A 19,852-nucleotide genomic window follows, 5' to 3' on the forward strand; every position below is an offset into this window, starting at 1 on the left:
GTAACAAAATAATCGTAAATAAATCCATGGAATTAATAATACAGGTGGTAGGGTGATGTAGTGAATAAAATAAATTTCACGAAACTTGTTACCATAAGGTATCATTATTTGAAATTAGTTAGAACAAGTCTGTGGGATTGCCACAATATTCGAGTAAAGGTGACATTTTAGAGCGTTTTCTTATACATTAGTAAATATAAATTTTAGCTAAATATAATCGTGAAGATACAATAGCTAAACAATAACGAAGTCAATTTATTGTTCATCTGATTGACAATGTGTCAGTCCAAAACGTACTTACTCATTTCAAGTTGCGATATCGTTTAATAAAGAGGTTGATAAATGATAATTGTTTATGAAAATCAAAAATACTATTTGAAATCACCTATAAGTGGTTTGACGTCATCGGCACTTTTTGTCCGACCCCTGATAATGTTCAAGATTTTCTATGTGATAGTAGTATATAAATATATTGACATCGAATTTGTTATATTATTCCTAAATGTAATTTAATATTAAACTGGCTGTACATTCTTATTAGTAATTGTAGGTGTAGTATGTAAGGTTTATTGACATTTTTTTTTTGCTTTTTTTCTGTTTTTAACATGTATTTTAATTGTAAATTAATTTATTTAGGTAGTTATGTTTTAAAATGTCGTACGCCGGAAAGGTACATCATAGTTGCTACATGAAAAACACCCTATCACCTGTACTAAATGTATTTTATACCTATGATGACGAAATAATAAATGATAGATTGATTGATTGATATATATAATAAGCTGCAGTGCTGAGAGGTATCTCAGCTATAGGTATATAGTAGGACCACGCTAACTTTTCATGCCAGGAGCGAGCTACTACGATATTAAATATGGAACTTACGTTGGATATCATCATGTTCCTCACGTTCTTCCGGTATTTTGCCACGGCTCTTGTGAGCTTGGGGTCCGCTTAGCAACTAGCCCCAAGAATTGTCGTAGGTACTATTTTCTACGTTGGATACATTCTTATTGCCAGTTTGTGTGTAGTAGCGTGATCAAAATCTATACCTAGTTAGTGTCTAGAATTAGGTCTAAAAACTTGAAAATTTGTCGTATCTCAATCAATAGGCAAGCCGAGCGGGATTGAGTTTTATCGACTCCCTCAAATCGTGAATACTCCACATTAGCAAGTTCGCTTCTAACGACAAGTTGTTTTGCAACAACAGACTTACCTCGCTGAACATCGTTAAACAGCATTGTTTACTTACAAGAATTAATCGGATTGTTAATCCAACCTACATCACCACAAAAAAGCTTAAACACTTCGCTAGTCACACCCACTTATGCCCTTTTAGAATACGGGGAAGATTTTATTGGTGAAAAACGGTGCAAGTGGATTAAGTTTGAAAGGTGGTTACGACTTTATGAAATGGAATTGCGGTATGAATAATTCAGTGGCGTGTTCAGGTAACTTTTGTTTTACATGAATAAAGATGCAATTGTTTCGGTTTTTAGTGCGTTTTCATGCAAATTTTGCTCGAGTGAGGTGTTTGACACTCGGTGCCTATATTTATTTGTATTAGTTAATGACAATAGTTAATCTAAAAGTATAAAATTTATTTATACATTTAATGTATCGGGTTGACAGTTCGAAACGAAAAGTCACATGATCATGTCCTTTAATTTTTTAAGCATTTTAAATAACTAGAGAATGTTACAACCATACCATATGACCTACCTATAGTTTTGTTTCTAGGCATATGCATTAAATTACCTAAGTCATGCTATAGAAAATTTACAATTAGAGCGCTTTCCGACGAATCAAATCTAGCAGATGGCATATTTGCTAAACCTTCAAACACTAGTAGCCAATCGTAGCAGCAGAATCTGACAATAGCACTCGATTGAATACGCAGGAGCGGAGGTGAGACGCCCAATATAAATGTAAATCTGACGGTCACTCCTGGGCAAAGACTAGACGAAAACAGAGTGTACCAACGAGCGACTACTTAGACGATACCGTTATTACATTTGGTATGTTGCAAATTGGTTACTTTGACAAATCTGAAAATTGAATAGGTAGGAGTGGAGGTGAGACGCCCAATATATATGTAAATCTTACGGTCACTCCTGGGCAAAGACTATATAAAAACAGAATGTACCAACGACCAGACGATACCTACGACCTACCTTACCTGTCTAGACAGAAATTATCACATAAGGTACGTTGCAACGTGGTTACTTTGACAAATCTGACAGCGGCACTCGATTGAATACGCAGGAGCGGAGGTAAGAGGCCCAATATATATGTAAATCAGACGGTCACTTCTGGGTAAAGACTGGATACGCAGAACGTACAAGAAAGAGAAATACTTTGTGAAATCAGGTGGTAGTATCTAAATAAAATACAAACACAAATTGATAACAGCTCTTAAAAAAATTCTAATAGGCAGTGTTTAAATTCACTCGCTTATTAAGTTTTATTTTACAAATACAATGTTTATTTAGCTGATGATTATCTCGTGAATAATGTATAAGGAAGGTATTATTGTTTAATTTTTTCCTTGAAGAATTTTTTTAAAAGAAATTTGACTTTAACACAAATAAAATAGTCGACAACACGACATCCACGACCATACTGATGATAATCTGATGAAAATTGGGAGGAAAGGGGATAATTATTAACTTATAAGATGATAATTTGATGTATTAAATTTGTGGTCTGACGACCGATCTGGCCTAGTGGGTAGTCGCCCTGCCAATGAAGCCGATGGTTCTGGGTTCTAATCCCTGTAGGGGCATTATTTGTATGATGAGCATGGATATTTGTTCCTGAGTCATGGGTGTTTTCTATGTATTGAGTAATTATATATATTGTAGTTTAAGTACCCACAACATAAGCCTTCTTGAGCTTACTGTGGGACTTAGTCAATTTGTGTAATAATGTCATATAATATTTATTTTATTTATTTATTTAAATCACCAGTCAATCACAAACTTACATATTTGTTACCTGATAGTGATCATGATAAATTACCCGTAAGTATACCCAATGTTTACAAATCTCAGACATCCTCCACATTCCGCCATGTGTTCAGCATCGCAACAACGTCCATGCACAAAAAACCTATGATATCCTATCATTTTCTTTCTAATAATAACAATGTAACTAATTCAGTCACGTTAAAATAAACTATACCACAACTTGCATTTCTGTCTTCATAATCTTCCCCCACATACCGTCAGTCCGCCACGCGTTCGGCATCACAAGAACGTCCATGCATAAAGAATCCTCTATCTGTACCCGCAACGTCCTGGCAACACACGGGCAACTTTCTCGCAACGGCATGTTCGTTGCCGACTGTACTAACCGCAACTCTTCACTGACCATCAATGGATCTTATGTCGTTCCAATAGGGTTTAACAATCATCATTTAACAGGTACGACGATACCACCTGTACTGGCTGAATATTTTATATCGATGGAAGATCGGAACGTGACTTTCGGTAGTTGAGTCTTTGGTTGTAATGACACAATTTGGTATGAAGTTTTTTATCTACAGGCTGCGTAGCCAACATGCTAGTTGTTAACGTTCCATGGCGTAGCGTAGTCATCTCTTTCATATTAGTGCGACCGTGACAGTTGCGTTTCGTTCGCGACGGAGCGTTAACGATTGGCACTTTGACTACACGTCCTGTACCCCTAGTGTAAATTTATTCGATAGCGTGACGTTCGCGTTTGTATTAAGTCTCATTTTATATGGGATTGTGAGTCTCCAAAATGTCGTGCTTGGTGCGCTGTTTCTAAATCCCATACAAAATTAGACTTAACGCAATCGCGTACGTCACGTCACGCTATCGAATAAATTTACACTGGGGGTTCTGATCTCTTGTGTATCCTGGACAATGTGTATAATAACAAGATGAGTTCCGACGAGTTTCTTGCACCGGTATCTTCTCAGGGCTGTAGTGTCCACCACAACTCTGGTAGTTTCTGACAAACATAAGTGGATTGTAATATACCTAGCTTGAACAATAATGACTTTCACTTTCACCACAATATAATATATCATTTATATCAGGTATATACTATACATTTTCTACATAAAAACAACCATCATATAGAGATATCTTCATACCAAGGAAATATCAACAACGATAAAGTAAAGTACAGCTGTATAGATACGTATTTCTAACTATAAGACTATCGTGAGACTCCCGGGAGGTCCATGAAATTGGATCGAAACATGTCGAGCGTTTTTTCGACTCGAAAATACGCGCGTAACCATTAAAAAAAATGTAGTATGTCATGGTATTTCCATTAATAATGACGTAGGAAGCATAAATAAATATCATTCATGTAGTAGAAGAATTTCTATGGTATTCTAATAATTAATAAGCCTCAAGATCAATAACTTAACTTGCACTTCCAATTTCATTCCCCCGAGAGAAACTTCTAAGACACCGCGTCCAAAAACTGTAATTAAGTCAACAACAAACCGCTCAAAATCTAATAAAGTTCCAAATTTAAAAGCGTCTCCTGTGTCCCACCTGCCCCGTTCCAACTTCGTACCAATTACAATGAATTCTTTATACGCCCCGAAGTTAGTCAGTATCCATGATTTTTATATTACGAAGTTTCTGCATTACCTATGCATTGTCTGTGGATGCTTATTTAATTTTAAGGAGGGAACAGATGCTGGCAAAAGTATACCTGAATGTCAAAACGACGTAAATCAACACAAATGTTTATGCGATTTTGAGTCATCCGTATTAGGCAATTAAGATTATAATCATGAGTATGCGGTGTGGAATTGAGTCGTTCTGAATTTGGGGTACTAAAGTTTCCGGGTGGTTGTTCGATTTTTAAAAGAATTGTGAAAGTATTTTTGAGTTTGTAATTAGGATTGGAATGCTGGTACGATGTAATAATATTGATGGAGTTTATTGGGACCGATATTTCTATCTTCTTCCTAGCGCTTGTCCCGGCTTATTGCCATGGCTTATGGGAGCCTAAAATCCCCTTCGCAACTACCCATATTTAGAATTAATAGCGTAGACACTAGTTTTTACGAATGCAAATGTCGTCCACCTGACCTTCAGAGGGGAAACTGAGCCTTATTTGGATTAGTCTAGTTTCCTCACGATATTCTTCAGTCAGTCAGTCACTAAATCAGTTAGAAAAATCCCGATTTTTACATGCTTGTTTATTATTATTAATAACCGGTTGAGCTATACTTTATGAAATTTAGGGTTCTAGTTAGCCTTAAGTCTTAATAAATGAACCAAATTTTTTGAGCATAGCTCCAAATGGTTTATGTAATATAACCCACGGCCGCTGCGTCTCCAGTTCACTTCTTTTGAACTTGGCTTGACACGCTGCCGCATGTCTAGAACAATGAATTAAGTATTCATTACATCTTGAACTTGAGGACCATAGTTGTAGTACTGAACTCTAGTTGGTCGGTTACGGTATACGGTTAATCGAAAGCAACAAAGTGAAATGCTCTAAAAGAACAGTTCCAAATCGAAGCTCATTCAGATAGGCCCCTAGAACAAAAAAGGAATGAGTCCACAAGGGTTAAACAAAACCTATGGAACACGGGTACATCTGAGATGAATCTTTTAATATCGGCGTATAAGCCCCGCTCAAATATTGGGCTCAGGAACAAAAGGGCACAAGCCTTTATTGAAATCCGCAGTTCGGTGCTGGCCCGATCATACCTAATAACGAGATCTGGTGAGGTGTGTGGAGGCGGCTTTATTTGGCGTTAGTTAGTTAGTTAGTGCTTCTGGGCATTTTCCGCAACTCGACAACCATTGTGCCTATTTTGCGTGAAACGAGGTAGCGCTACTCTAACCACCCCAGCTCCTCCACGAAGCCTAGCAAAGTTTTCAGGTTGCTAATTGCCTCTCCTAGTGTGCACGGATTCCGTAGGTATTTGTTCCTGTATACTTCTACCTGTTTGCAGTCTAGGAGAATATGTTTTGTTGTTTCTTCTTCTTCCATGCACGCTCTGCACATGGGGCTGGCTGTCTGTCATTTATTTGGCGTTTGATCTTGATGCAAATTTTAGGATACTTTTTAGGTTATTATTTCATTTATTTAAAACCATGGTTACAAAGGTGTGGTTAAGTAAAGAGTTCATGTACAGTCAATTCTTTAAGAAATAGTTTAAAGCTAGAGAGTTTATGCTTTTGTATAAACTCTGTATTTTTATACAAGAAAATCTTCTTAAACAGACAACTTTACTTCGCAATAAGCATAGTTATGTATATTGAAGACCTAAAAAAACTTAATGATTATGACGCTTTATTATTATTTTAAACTCCTCTCTTCCTTCTTTACCTCTTTGTTCCTTATTGCTTCAAAAATATTTCTTTAATCTTACACACATATACATAGGTATTCACATATTTTTTCTTCTAGCCTAGCCTATTTTTGTTGCACTGCTGGGTTCTTTTTTCCCCATTCAACCCTGTCATTCTTATTTCCCTACCATTTTGTAAAATACATCCAAGTCATCCCGCGGTCTCCTTTCAGTCTGCCCGCTACCACGTCTATAGCTTTTGTTGTTTAGTTTCACTCATAGAACTATTTGAACCCAATTTAAACAAACAGAAAACTTCTAACTTTCACCTCTTGTCTAATGTTTGTGAATTTATCAGGTCTTCTTTTCTCTTTGATTTTTCTTCAGTGGTCAATACCTATTACTGTATCAAACGGTTTTAAAACGTTGAATCTGATTGCAGAATCCGTCTCCACAGTAAGCAGCCCATGCAATCGATTGGCGTTTGAAAAAAGACGGCGTATCAGGAAATGAAACAAAGGTACGTTGCAAGTGTGATTACACCACGTGCTGCAAGCTTTCTAATAATGCCTTTGTGGCGGGGTTATTATTACATTGTTCACAAAAAGATCTTTATTACATCGTTTATAAAAATATTTTGAAGAAATGAAGTACTTTAAATTAAATTGCTAATATTAGTGACTAAAACATGCCCTGCAAGCGTTCTAATAATGCCCTTGTATTTCAGGGTTAGCAATGTCATTTAGGCTTATTATTTTATCGTTAAACTAAGTCTTTGACGTTTGTCCTTTTTTATTTCCGACTACATTTTTCAGACAGGCTTCACTGAAATAAATGTTTGTATAGCAGTAACAAAATATGTTGTAACTACTTACACGAAATTTGTGAACTGTGTTACATATCGGTTTGTTGCATAAAATCGTTTGGAACCGGTACAGATGGACTGCATCCCGATTGCAACTTGTATTGGAACTGCACGCCGACGTTTCAGTTGGCGTGCAGTCGGCGTGAAGTATTTCTAGGCTAGAAAATGTATTTCTTTATTAAGTAATTAATATTTTGAATTATTAAATGAGTCCGGCTAGTTATTTATTCAGTGTAATACTTAAAGCCGATATCAAAGCTGATACTGAAGATTGGATTATTTTCTTCCTTCCTTCCTCTTTAAGTACAAACCACAATATTATGTCCAAAATAACAGCAATGCAAATGCTAGCAATAATTCTGACCGGGCTGTCCAAGAAACGCTTCTGTACCGGAACTGGAGTCCGCTAACGGCTATAATGCGACACCTTGTTTATGAAGTTTGCTTCTGATATAATAAACAATGGACAAATATAGGCATTTTATAGTAGGACGTTCTGATTTTGAAAGCGATTGTAGACTTCAGTGCATTTTTTATTAGTGCAGTGATAAATTATAAATAGGACTGGGCCGGCCACATCTATCGCATGCATCCGGATAGGTGGGCTAACATAGCCACCAAGTGGATGCCAGTAGAGAAGCGTGGGCGAGGCAGGTCCAGGAGATGGTGAGACGACTTTGACACCTTCCTTTAAAACTGGCCGAAGGAAGCACAAAATCGGGAGTTATGGAGAACCAGGAGAGAGGCCTTTGCTCAGCAGTGGAACACTCAAATAGGCTAATAAAAGAATTCTGAATTATTAGCTTCTTGTTGACAATGCCGTAATGCTGAACCAAGAATATAATAATAAATAAATAAATAAATTATAGGACATTATTACACAAATTGACTAAGTCCCACAGTAAGCTCAATAAGGCTTGTGTTGAGGGTACTTAGACAACGATATATATAATATATAAATACTTAAATACATAGAAAACACCCATGACTCAGGAACAAATATCCATGCTCATCACACAAATACATGCCCTTACCAGGATTTGAACCCGGGACCATCAGCTTCGTAGGCAGGGTCACTACCCACTAGGCCAAACCGGTCGTCAATGTCGTCAAGAATAATCTTAGTTTACTTCACAAATGAAGTAAACTAAGATTATTCTTGACGACGACACCCAAAGGTGATCTGATCTTGGTCCACAGAGTTACCTACAGGATTTTCTAAATCAGACCAGTCTCCTATTTCACAGGCTCACTAAAACGGTAGCCATTAATAAATCAATCAATTGATCACCGTTTACGTCAACAGCAGAAACGATTCAAATTCGCCCGTCAGCCGGTAAAAAGTGCGTTCCACTCAGCGAGATGAATCGGAGCACTGAGACGAGTTAACAAGGGCATTATTCCTCCGTTTGCTGGACCATTAGTCAAGCCGGAGTATTAATGTCGGACATCTTGCCTGACTTACCTTGGGCAGGCACAAGGTAAAGAATTTTAGGCGTTTTAGTCTGTAGAAAAATTGTTAAAGGTGTTAAAATTGTTGGAAGAAAGCCGAGGTACTGGAAGTTATGTTTGACTTAAGTACTGTCTTTCAATAAAATGTTTAGGATAAGAAGCCTTTGAATTAGTTTAAGCAAGTAGACTCGAATTAAACTCTATGGAAGGCATGCTATATAGCTTACTATAAAGGGGCAGAACTAAAAACCGGCGCTGTGGCTGCCAGTCTGCACTGAACCTGAGCAAATGATGAGATCATCCCGTTTGTCATACTGCTTGTTATTTTCTTGCTTAGTTTTAGGAAACCCTGTTTTTTCTGTTTTTTAACTTCTCGAATGTATAGAATTGTGTATGACTATGTGAGTGGCAACAAATCATTATTCATTCATTCAATTTGTAATTTAGCGTAAGGCTCACATACTGTATTAGGTTTCAAGTAAATAAAGATTATTATTTATTTATTTATTTATATAATGATACGAGTAAATATATTTATTGTATTTATTAGTAAGGTGAAGATATTGTAAAATTTAAAACTAAGCTATTTTATGACTTAAAAAAATTACTTGCATTCTCGAACCCACAATTGAAATTATGTGTTCAAAAAGAGGGGTGCTATTGTCTGTGTCGTCTTTCTGCACCGGAGCTCTTGAACGGGTGCACCAATTTAGACGAGGTATGAATTTGAAAGTAAGTTTTCTAGCGATGGTTATTGTTCTTTATCAAAATCGGTTCGTCAGTTTCATTGCGTTACACAGTGTTATAAAGAAACAATTATTTAGATACGTGTTATTAATTTACTGTGAATTATCATTACTGCAAATTTGAAAGCTGAAAATAGATAACTGCACGTCACTGAAAACTATGAAAAAAAACCTATTTTAGTATTAGTTCAATATGGTTAATTATATTTGCTACTAAACGCGACATTGCTACTTGCGATTAGTAGCAAATATAATTTAATATATGAACTTGCTATGAACACTAATTAATCTGTAAACGGGCCCCAATGCAAAGGCTAGCCACACTTATTTTGCAGCCAAGTTGACCCGGATTGACTTTAATTCTCAGCAAGATCTACAAAAATTGTTTTCCCACACAATTATAATACATCGCTTGTGACTTACCCCTCAAGGTGCTCCCACAATATTTCCCCAACTTTGAACCCTATTGCAACTCACCAGCGGTCCGGACTCTGACACAACAATGGTTTCTAAGCAGGTTGTTCGACCATTCGTTACAATTTTTCTTTGTCACAAAAGGGACGGATTTGGGTGGAATTAATTTACCGAGTTTGAGTTATTAAGAGCACTCACAGGTGTTTACTCGTTGAAGGGAAGGAATAAGGGATTTGGGGATTTCTTTTATCCCGTTAAAGAATGAAAATGTGATTAATGAACAATTTGGGATTTTCTCGCTTGAATTGTTACTGGCGCGGTCGGTAGGATATTGGAAATAAAAGGTAGAAAGCGATTTTAAATTGCACGATTTTTCCAAATACAATTTGAATTGGTGTTGGTTATTATGTTTTTAAAAATAGGCACAACATAAGGTCATATTTTAAATCATTTATCAGGGCATTTACATTTGTCATTTCTAGTTACATTTGCTTACAATACAATACAATATAATACCAATAATCCTTAAACTGATGAAAAAATAGACGAAGAAAATAACAACATAAGTAAAAGTAAACAACAGGTAGTCTAATTGCTAAAACCGATTTCTTCCGGACAACCTTCAGGTTTAGGTCATTATGTAGTATGTTTTCACATGTACTAACCTAAGATCAAAAATACACACAAAATAAATAATACACCATTAAAATTTTAACAAAAGTAATTTTTTTGTTACTAAGTACACGGTGCTCGAAATTTACCTTAATTTTGAAAATAATTACAAAACAAAGCAAACTGTTCTCCAAAAACTCGAGACTATACAAAACCCTAACTCAAATGAAGAATTTAACAGTCTATTTGCGATTCTGCCGTCGCCCCAAACAGGTACAGTCTGCAACGACAAATTTTTAACTTCAACGTTAGGTGAAATTACGGCAATTGCTATTATAATTATATTGATAATATTATGAAGACTATTGAGTCCTGCAGATACATTAAGTATAATATTGAACAGACAAAAGAAAATGAGACAATAATGCCCTGTCCCGGATCTGTAATGACATAAAATGACAAAAACACTTAGTCTCCGAAATGTCGCTCGCGTGCTAGTTCAACTATGTTACAATAATTACTACACTTTATATAAACAATAGCTACCAACATGAAAACTAGCAATATATGTTATACATAATTTGTTAGTTTCTTATGTACGTGCTAATTAACTTATGTGTATGTATTGCAGGCATCTCCTTTCAACGTTTTTGTGTCATGGAGAAACAAACAGACATCAAAACACCCAAACCACAAACTTACACATTTATAATATTTGTCGGATTATTGTTCCGCTCACAACGAAACTGTATTAGCACAATTAGCGCCATTTTATTGAAAGTTACACTACATTGTTTAAGGTTCTGTAGTCAACTAGGAACCCTTATAGTTTGACCATGTCCGTCTGTCTGTCCATTTGTGGCTTTGCTCCTTGATCGTTAGTGCTAGAAAACTACAACTTGGGATGGATATATAAATCATACTTGGCGACAAAACGGTGAAATGAAAACTACAAAATTTTTTTTTAGGGTACGACCCTACAAAAATATTGGTTTAAAGAAAAAATTCGCTTTAACTCGTTTATTCTGACAGAATGGTAACTACGGAACCCTACACTGAGCTTGGCCAAACATGCTCTTGGCCGATTTTTTTATGTTACTCAGACTCACAAGCTTCTTCGATCCTAATAAGAGATAAAAAGTGTCCCCAAGATTTTATGTCCATTCCGTTCCCATTTTTCATAGACTCTGTATGACGGTAATGGAATGAAAGGAAATAAATATATATTAAAAATTTGGAACACTTCTCCCTCTCCTAATATAATCGAAAGAGCTTGTTATTCTGAGTAGAAATTAACATAAAAAATCCCATACCTATTCGAAAAAAAAAGTGTAATGTTCAACTTTGAATAAAATGGTTCATCTTGCAGACGGTACGACGGACAAATAAAATTAATTGTATATTCACAGCCTCACCTGTCGCCGTAACGAGACGTCTTCTTATTTGCTTCATAAAGAAGCCCTAAATGAATTACTACCGAAGTCTCGATGAACAGAAATAACTGCTTTCAATGGAATACTTTATTTCGATAATACTTGTTTATAGTAAAATTTTGTATTTTTAGTAAATCTTGAAAATGTTCATGTGATATGAATTTTGCAACCAAATTGGCATTAAAATAATGAAATTAATAGAATTATTTAAAACGGCAGCAGCGTTACTGTTGCGGTATTAATGAATGAAAAATCTTTATTTTCTGGCAATTATTGGCCCATAGATACGAGTAAATACCTTAAAACTAGCATACATTTTATATTACATTTATATAGCATATCTTAATATCCATAACACACATGGCTGCGATGCATTTCGCAACCCCGCTGTGTCAGTAGGGAGCTGTCCGCGGAACCGCCAAAACTTGGCACCCTTCGGCCAAATTTCCTCCTTGGTGAAGGTCGCTAGACTAATACTGCTGCGGCGTTGAAGCAGTCGAAGCGGCCGAAGTCCCTGCAAATTTCCTTGGTAAAAAGTGTGACGGGATGACGTTAACGAGTCGACTCCAAGTTTTGTACATGTACTTTCGTCGTGTGTCAATAATAAATGAATTCTGTCCCTTTAAAGACCCTCAACAAAGTTCATACTCGACCAGCCATAACAGACGTCAAAGATACTTTTGCCCGTAATACACCTGTATTCTGTAAGGGGTTTGTGTTCTGTCAGGGCATGTTCATAGCAGAACCTATTTAAATAATTCTAGATATCAAAAAAAATCGGCAATAATATGCGTTCATCCATCTAATGACAAACTTGTCAACCAGTGCACAATTCAGTTTTGTATAAGTCGACTTTTGCTTTGTTTACAAAACAAAAAAGCTTTAAAAGAAACCCTGTCCTTAAAAGGCCCTCAATAAAAAATGCCATGCTTGACCAACTATACAACTCGACACATATCGAAGATAACTCCGCCCGTAATTCATCAAGACTGCCCTAATCTCACCTGCACCCTGCACGAGTCATGTCCTGTCGGGGAAAGTATAGTACCTACACTACGTTCATACATAATTCAACATATAATATGACGTGGTTGGTCATGTAAGTTCAGTTTTTTTTTTACCTACATGTTGACCTTTAGCCAAGGTAAAATAATAATCTATATAAAAAAAACACAGCTCTTAACTGTCTCCAAAAAGGCCCTCAACCAAGTACACGCTTGACTAGCAATGACACATGTCGAAGATACCTCCGCCCGTAATACATCAACACTGCCCTAATCTCACCTGTACCCCGTATGGAGTTGTCCTGTCGCAAGAGGGGTGACATGCGTTTACGGGGAATTAACGGTAATACCTTAAGGCAGGGTTTGTGATGTTATTTAGTAGAGGAATCTTTCGGGGAGTGCTTATGCGATGTGCTGCTACAAGGTAGTTTCTTTTTATCAGCTCTTTGTATAAACTTTGACGTAAGATAGATTACTAGTGATTTTATGTTTAATTTGCCCGATTTATCATTTTGCATTTCGCCCATCCCCTTTTTTTCTATTTAGGTTCCGTTTTTTTTTGACAGAGACATATAGATTCAAGTGGATTATACCTGACAAAGCGCATATTCTATTAGTATATGTATTGCTATAGCAAGTGAAATAACCTACACCATACGTAGCTCCCACACACGATACGGATACGGACGTAAATCTCCCGCTTGGTAACCTGTGCCGCGCCGCAAGTCCGGCTCTGATATCGACTGGGGATTACGAGCAATGAGTAGATGACATTTTAAACTTACATGTAATTATCTTTTTTGACAGAGTTAGTTAAAATTGTTTTCTTTCTTCGTCTCTTCATGACATTTTATTATTTATGGTGGCCATTCTTTGCTTGTTCGTGTTCCAAGAAATCAAATGGAGATTTGCTGATCTGTCCATTTAATTTGTGTTATTTCAGTTAGTTGCTTCATTGCTAAGCAGATTATTCGTTACTTTCAGTTTGTATCTCTAGTTATCTACATAATGTCTTATATTATACGGTTTTATCCATTAATAATGAGTTTTGCTATCTAAATAGTTATTTCAGTGAAAGTGTAGCTCATTTAGAAGCCATTTTACTGGCAAGTCTAAAAAAGCCAGTGACTTTTCACTAAATTGCTCAGAGTAGTTATTAAAGCCACGTCTAATGAGAAAGAAAAAGGCTCATGCGTTGGAAAGGGACATTTGTAGTGTTTTAAATTAATTCAACCAAAAAATATTATCTTCCTAATTCGCGAAAAGATAACGTGCTAGTCAATGAGTGCTAACCCGTCATACTTACTTGCGTATTTATACATTTACATTTTGTATTTAAAATTAAGAAAGCCAGTGAAAATACATTTGTAAGGACGGGCCGCCGTTGCAACGAGAATTCTGTAAACAGTACTATTTTTATTATCTATTCTCTGTTCTATGTTCTGTACCCCTAGTGTAAATATTTTCGACAGCGAAACGTGACGTACGCGTTTGCGTTAAGTGTCATTTTGTATGAGATTTTTGACTTTCCAAAACGTCCCGCTTGGCGCGCTGTTCAAAAACCTATACAAAATGAGACTAAACGCAAACGCGTACGTCACGTTTCAAAATCGAATTTAGTTACACTAGGGGTACTGTATCTATAAACAGTACTATTCTGTGGAAACGTTTTACGGGGTTTTGAAGTGTGGCAGTGGAGTCAGGTGGACCGGCATAATCCGGTCGGAGCTCTAACCGGATCAAACACCAGACTTAGAACTTTGAAGGGTCCCGGCGTTACGGTGTTTTGATCCCATCGGGACAATTTACGAGCTCTTCATTATTGAATGATTGAAACTTAGCATCCATTCCAACTACTCACAAACTGTTGTAAACTAACAGGCAAATTCAAGTTTTAGATATTTAATCTTATTCGTATATGATCCTGATATGATACTGATCTGTCAGTGTCAAAAGTGACGTTTTTGGTTGAAGGTTGACATAATAAATAAATAAATATTATAGGACATTACACAAATTGACAAGTCCTACAGTAAGCTCAATAAGGCTTGTGTTGAGGGTACTTCGACAACGATATATATAATATATAAATATTTATAAATACATATAATGCGCAATTCAGCAGATCCTCTAAAGGAGATTGGAACCATCTCATATTGGAATGATGTCAGATCCATGTTAGATCAGTATCACATTATATTGTTGGTAAAGTAAGTCATGACTAAGTTATATGTTTTAGTTTTGGTTGATTAATGCATGTAATTGTTTTTTCACCTCAGCAGCTCGAACAAGCCTACTTTCGTCACTCCAGTGAGTGAGACAAGCTTTCGTCATAATGACGATGCCTTTCATTCATGAATGTAAATAAATGTTGTGTTTTGACGACCGGTTTGGCCTAGGGGGTAATGACCCTGCCTACGAAGCTGATGGTCCCGGGTTCAAATCCTGGTAAGGGCATTTATTCGTGTGATGAGCATGGATATTTGTTCCTGAGTCATGAGTGTTTTCTATGTATTTAAGTATTTATAAATATTTATATATTATATATATATCGTTGTCTAATTACCCTCAACACAAGCCTTATTGAGCTTACTGTGGGACTTAGTCAATTTGTGTAGTAATGTCCTATAATATTTATTTATTTATTTTATTTATTTATTTAAATGTGGTTAACTTTACTTAATGTAGATTTTTTAAACCTTTAATATGTTCTCACTACTGAGGTCAAAAGATGCATGTGTCAGCTGAGAGCAAAGTTATGTTACATCTCGTGTTTTTGGTCTCTCGCTACGCTCAAGATTCTAACTTAGGATAGTTCGCTTACTTTGGACTCAAAATCAACACTCGCAAGAAAAACCAACTTTCCTCTCTTGTTGCACAAATAACTATATCTTAACACTTGTGTTTCAGATTCCAGTTGATTATGAGATAAAGAGTTCTGTTTAGCCTTGCATACTACAGTTTATCGACCACGTAGTTTCATCTCATTAGAATTTCGACTTAAGCTTTCCTATTTTTTTTTTTGACGCCAATGACGGATATATCCGTACCGTAGGTCCAACGCAACATAAGCACACCACAAAGCAACAAAGACCTACGTGAATATTTATTTATTTATTTATTGCAAAGGCAAAGAAACAGCATAATAATATAATTACACATACAGTTTAACAAATTAAGTCAATACAACAGCCAGAACAGTTTCCACTTATAGGTAACACAATTATTGCTCTGAGAAAAACAACATGCACGTATTAAACATTTAACTAGGCAATTAAAAGCTAAAATGAAGATTATAAATAAGTTAGGTACTTAATTAATGATAACATTTAAGAAATATGAAGTTTATACAATCAATATGTATAAAGTTCAAATTCAGTTTTGACACTTCTGTGACAGCATCTGTGCTTGGCACGGTTTCTAAAAGGCTCTAATCAGATTGAACTAAAAAAACTTCACCTTTGAATCTTTTGCAATAACTTGACTACGAGTATTTGAATTTTTTTTAAACTTTGATTGGTGGTGGTGGTGGTGATGTTTACATAGTGAAAATTAACTATTGACTACCCATAAGTCTGAAATATTACAATAAATATACATATTTTAATTTGACAAATCCAGAAACTAATCTTTAAAATAGCCAATAGGCAATAAATAAAAAATTGGTTACGCTTGCCATCATTTTCCTTCAAACACTCCATTCTTATGGTTGTATTTTCCCTCGAGATCACCTGATATTCGCCGGATGTCTGTCAGCCCGGGGCCAACAAAGTTGTTGTACCACCTGTTCCAACTTTGGGACTTGAGATTAAAATCAGTATGAATATTTTGCAAGGCTTTGTTTGTCGGAGACATTTGTTTTGAACTCATGAATAATCTTGTGTTTTGTGTATTTGATATTTGCCCTTGCTAAAGGGTTTTGTATCCTTGTGTTTGTAAATCATAAGTTGGCATTCAATCCTCATTTTCTTCTTTAATAGTGAGGCCACACTGGCACATTGCGTTGCGTTTTCATCGCATTAACGTGGCATGTTATAAAAATATATATACATATGTAAAACCACGCAGCGTTGACGCTGCGACGACGCTTGCAACGAAACAGCGCAATGCACCAATGTGACCTCACTATAACATGTCATACATTCTGTTACATATTCCCAGTTTCAATTAACAAAGACTTTACCCCTTATATCCGCTTATTTACCCCTTTAGGGAAGACCGACAAAAAAGGGCGCGTACCTGAATATTCCGAGTAATTCATGCAAACGAATGCAAGCCAATTAATTAGTCGACTGAATCTGCTGCCGTCGGCTGAGGCCGCCATAGACGAGGCGGAGCTGCGATTTCTAAAGGCTGCTACATACAAAACTAGTTCCGTTGCGTATCTTACCGCACTTATGAAAAGAGTTTCTTAAGCAAAATGAAATGTGGCAAAAATTTTGTAACCAATATATTGGTATTAGTTTTCTTCTAATTGGCTCACGAGTTTGGTTTCCATCAAGCCTACTTTTTTTGTGGTCTTGTAAGCGACGGTAATCGCTTACCATCAGGTGATCCGTCTGCTCGTTTGCCTCCTCTACCATAAAAAAAATGTCAAAACCACATGTTAAATAATGCCCGTTAAATATCTTTCACAGACAGCAGCCAGCAGCAAATATCAGTATTTTTTTATATTTGTTGCTGACAGGTATCTCAGAAAGTATTGAAGTCAGAAATAATTATGTGATTGCGCTGATTATTAACAATCTGCTACCAAATAATTCTTGGGTATTTTGGTCACATTGCTCGCCGGCAGCCGGATAATCTCGAGAAGTTGACTGTGGTGGGCAAGATGGAGGGGAAGAGACCCCGCGGCCAATCTCCCAGCCGCTGGTGTGACCAAGTGACAACAATCACTGGCTTTCCTGTTGCAACCTACCTAAGGACTGTAGAGAAGCGTGCTAGATGGAGAAAACTAGTGCAGCCACAAAAATGTTCAAGGACACCTTCAGAAAGGAAGATACCAACCAAAAAAAAGCCAATTATTTGCTTTTTTATTTTTAACAGTATATTTCAAGATTTAATTTCCTGAACACAGCTTTTCGTTTTTACAAACCAGTCCGCTAACCTTACGTTACGGTACATTCAAGCGGCCGTTGGCGTAAGCGTCATTCTAGATCTATTTTAACTCATGACAAATTAAGAAACAACTGCAAAGAAAAACTTAAGTAGAAGGTCGCTGGAATGGGAGGACGAGTCTTGACCACAGAATCTTACAAGTCAATCTTACAGTTAAAATTTAATCATAAACTAAAGGGGCCCACTCATTACCAGTTCGCCGGACGATATCGGCCTGTCAGTTATTCGCAAAAGCTGACAATCGCGAATAACTGACAGGCCGATATCGTCCGGCGAACTGGTTAGTAATCAATGGGCCCCTTTAAGCCAGTGTATCTATTTAGTAATAACATGTATCTTTATCTTGCAATGCGTAACTAACGTCTGGCAACGCCTTTATTCGAATAATTAATTTTAGCAGCGCTTCTACAATTAGATCTCGTAAAGATTAAGGTGTGCATTTAAAATGAAAAGTATCCGCCGTCTATTTCTGTAACAGCTCGATTTTTTCACAAAATTACCTCTTGCGTTCTATTCTTTGATTTTGCTTCCAAACTGTAAGCCGTATGACAGTTTTGACTCTTCAATCAATTCATTTATAGATATATAGATCTTATTTATTTATTCATTTAAGCGTGGTTAATTGGTATAGTTAATAGTTTATGAGTCCAAAGCCCGTACTTTTCATGCCGTTGACAGAAAAATGACGTCACGCTACATAGAGTATGATTCCAATTAATATTTTCGTAATAATTAATCATTTATCAACCTCTTTACGTAAGTTATACATATACTTGACAATCAGTACAGAAACGTCTAACTGACTTTCATCTTATTGTCACTCAAATAAATAATAGATTATTAATTTATTAAATAATACATATTTTTGATTTTTAACAGCGTAACAAGCTTTTATTCTCGTAACAAGTATTTATTCTGATACCCGTCAATAAGTAAGTTATCTAAACTCCCTGTATGTTAAATTACGTCATTTTTGCGTCAACGGTATGAAAACTACGGGCCCTGTTTATGACTATTATTATGTGGTTGTTGCTAGACCTGCATGAACTTAATATAATAATATCATGAAACGTAATAGAAGTTTCACGTACAAAACTTATTTTTGACCTATTTTCTTTTTACATATAAGTAACAATGTTTTGCAACGATAACTAATACCCGACACAGGTATATGTTATGTTAATGTTCATGCCAAGTTTCATTTTAATTCAAATTAAAAGTGGCAGTTATTATTTATGTTTTTTTTTTCATACTAAGTCGGTGGCAAACAAGCATACGGCCCGCCTGATGGTAAGCAGTTTCCGTAGCCTATGTACGCCTGCAACTCCAGGGGAGTTACATGCGCGTTGCCGACCCTAAACCCTCCCCTCGTTGAGCTCTGGCAACTTTACTCACCGGCAGGAACACAACACTATGAGTAGGGTCTAGTGTTATTTGGCTGCGGTTTTCTGTAAGGTGGAGGTACTTCCCCAGTTGGGCGCTGCTCTAGATCTGGAATGACATCCACTGGCTGTGCCCTACCACACAAAGCGAGATGACATTCACAACGCCCATACCTCTCTCTTGGACGTAGTTTAAGGACGTACCCGGGTCGAATTATGTATCCTATTTTCTTATTATCTTTTCTGTATGATTAGCATTGATAACGTGTTGATTTAAGGAATAACATAAACATAATAAAATAATTGGTAACAGCACCTGGATTATTACGTTAATGGACCGATTTTATTGTTAGCTTTTATGAATCCTGCAAATTTATGTATGTTTGGGTGCAAGCTAAATTACATCCACTTCCCATGATTCAATTGTGCTAAACTTCACTAATGTTGGGTGAAAATGCAATATTATAGTACCATCTACCTGATCTGATAATGGATACAGGAAAACAGGGAAAACAACACAACCTTTTTTTTTTT

Source organism: Cydia pomonella, chromosome 8 (assembly GCF_033807575.1).
Source record: "Cydia pomonella isolate Wapato2018A chromosome 8, ilCydPomo1, whole genome shotgun sequence".
NCBI lineage: Eukaryota > Metazoa > Arthropoda > Insecta > Lepidoptera > Tortricidae > Cydia > Cydia pomonella.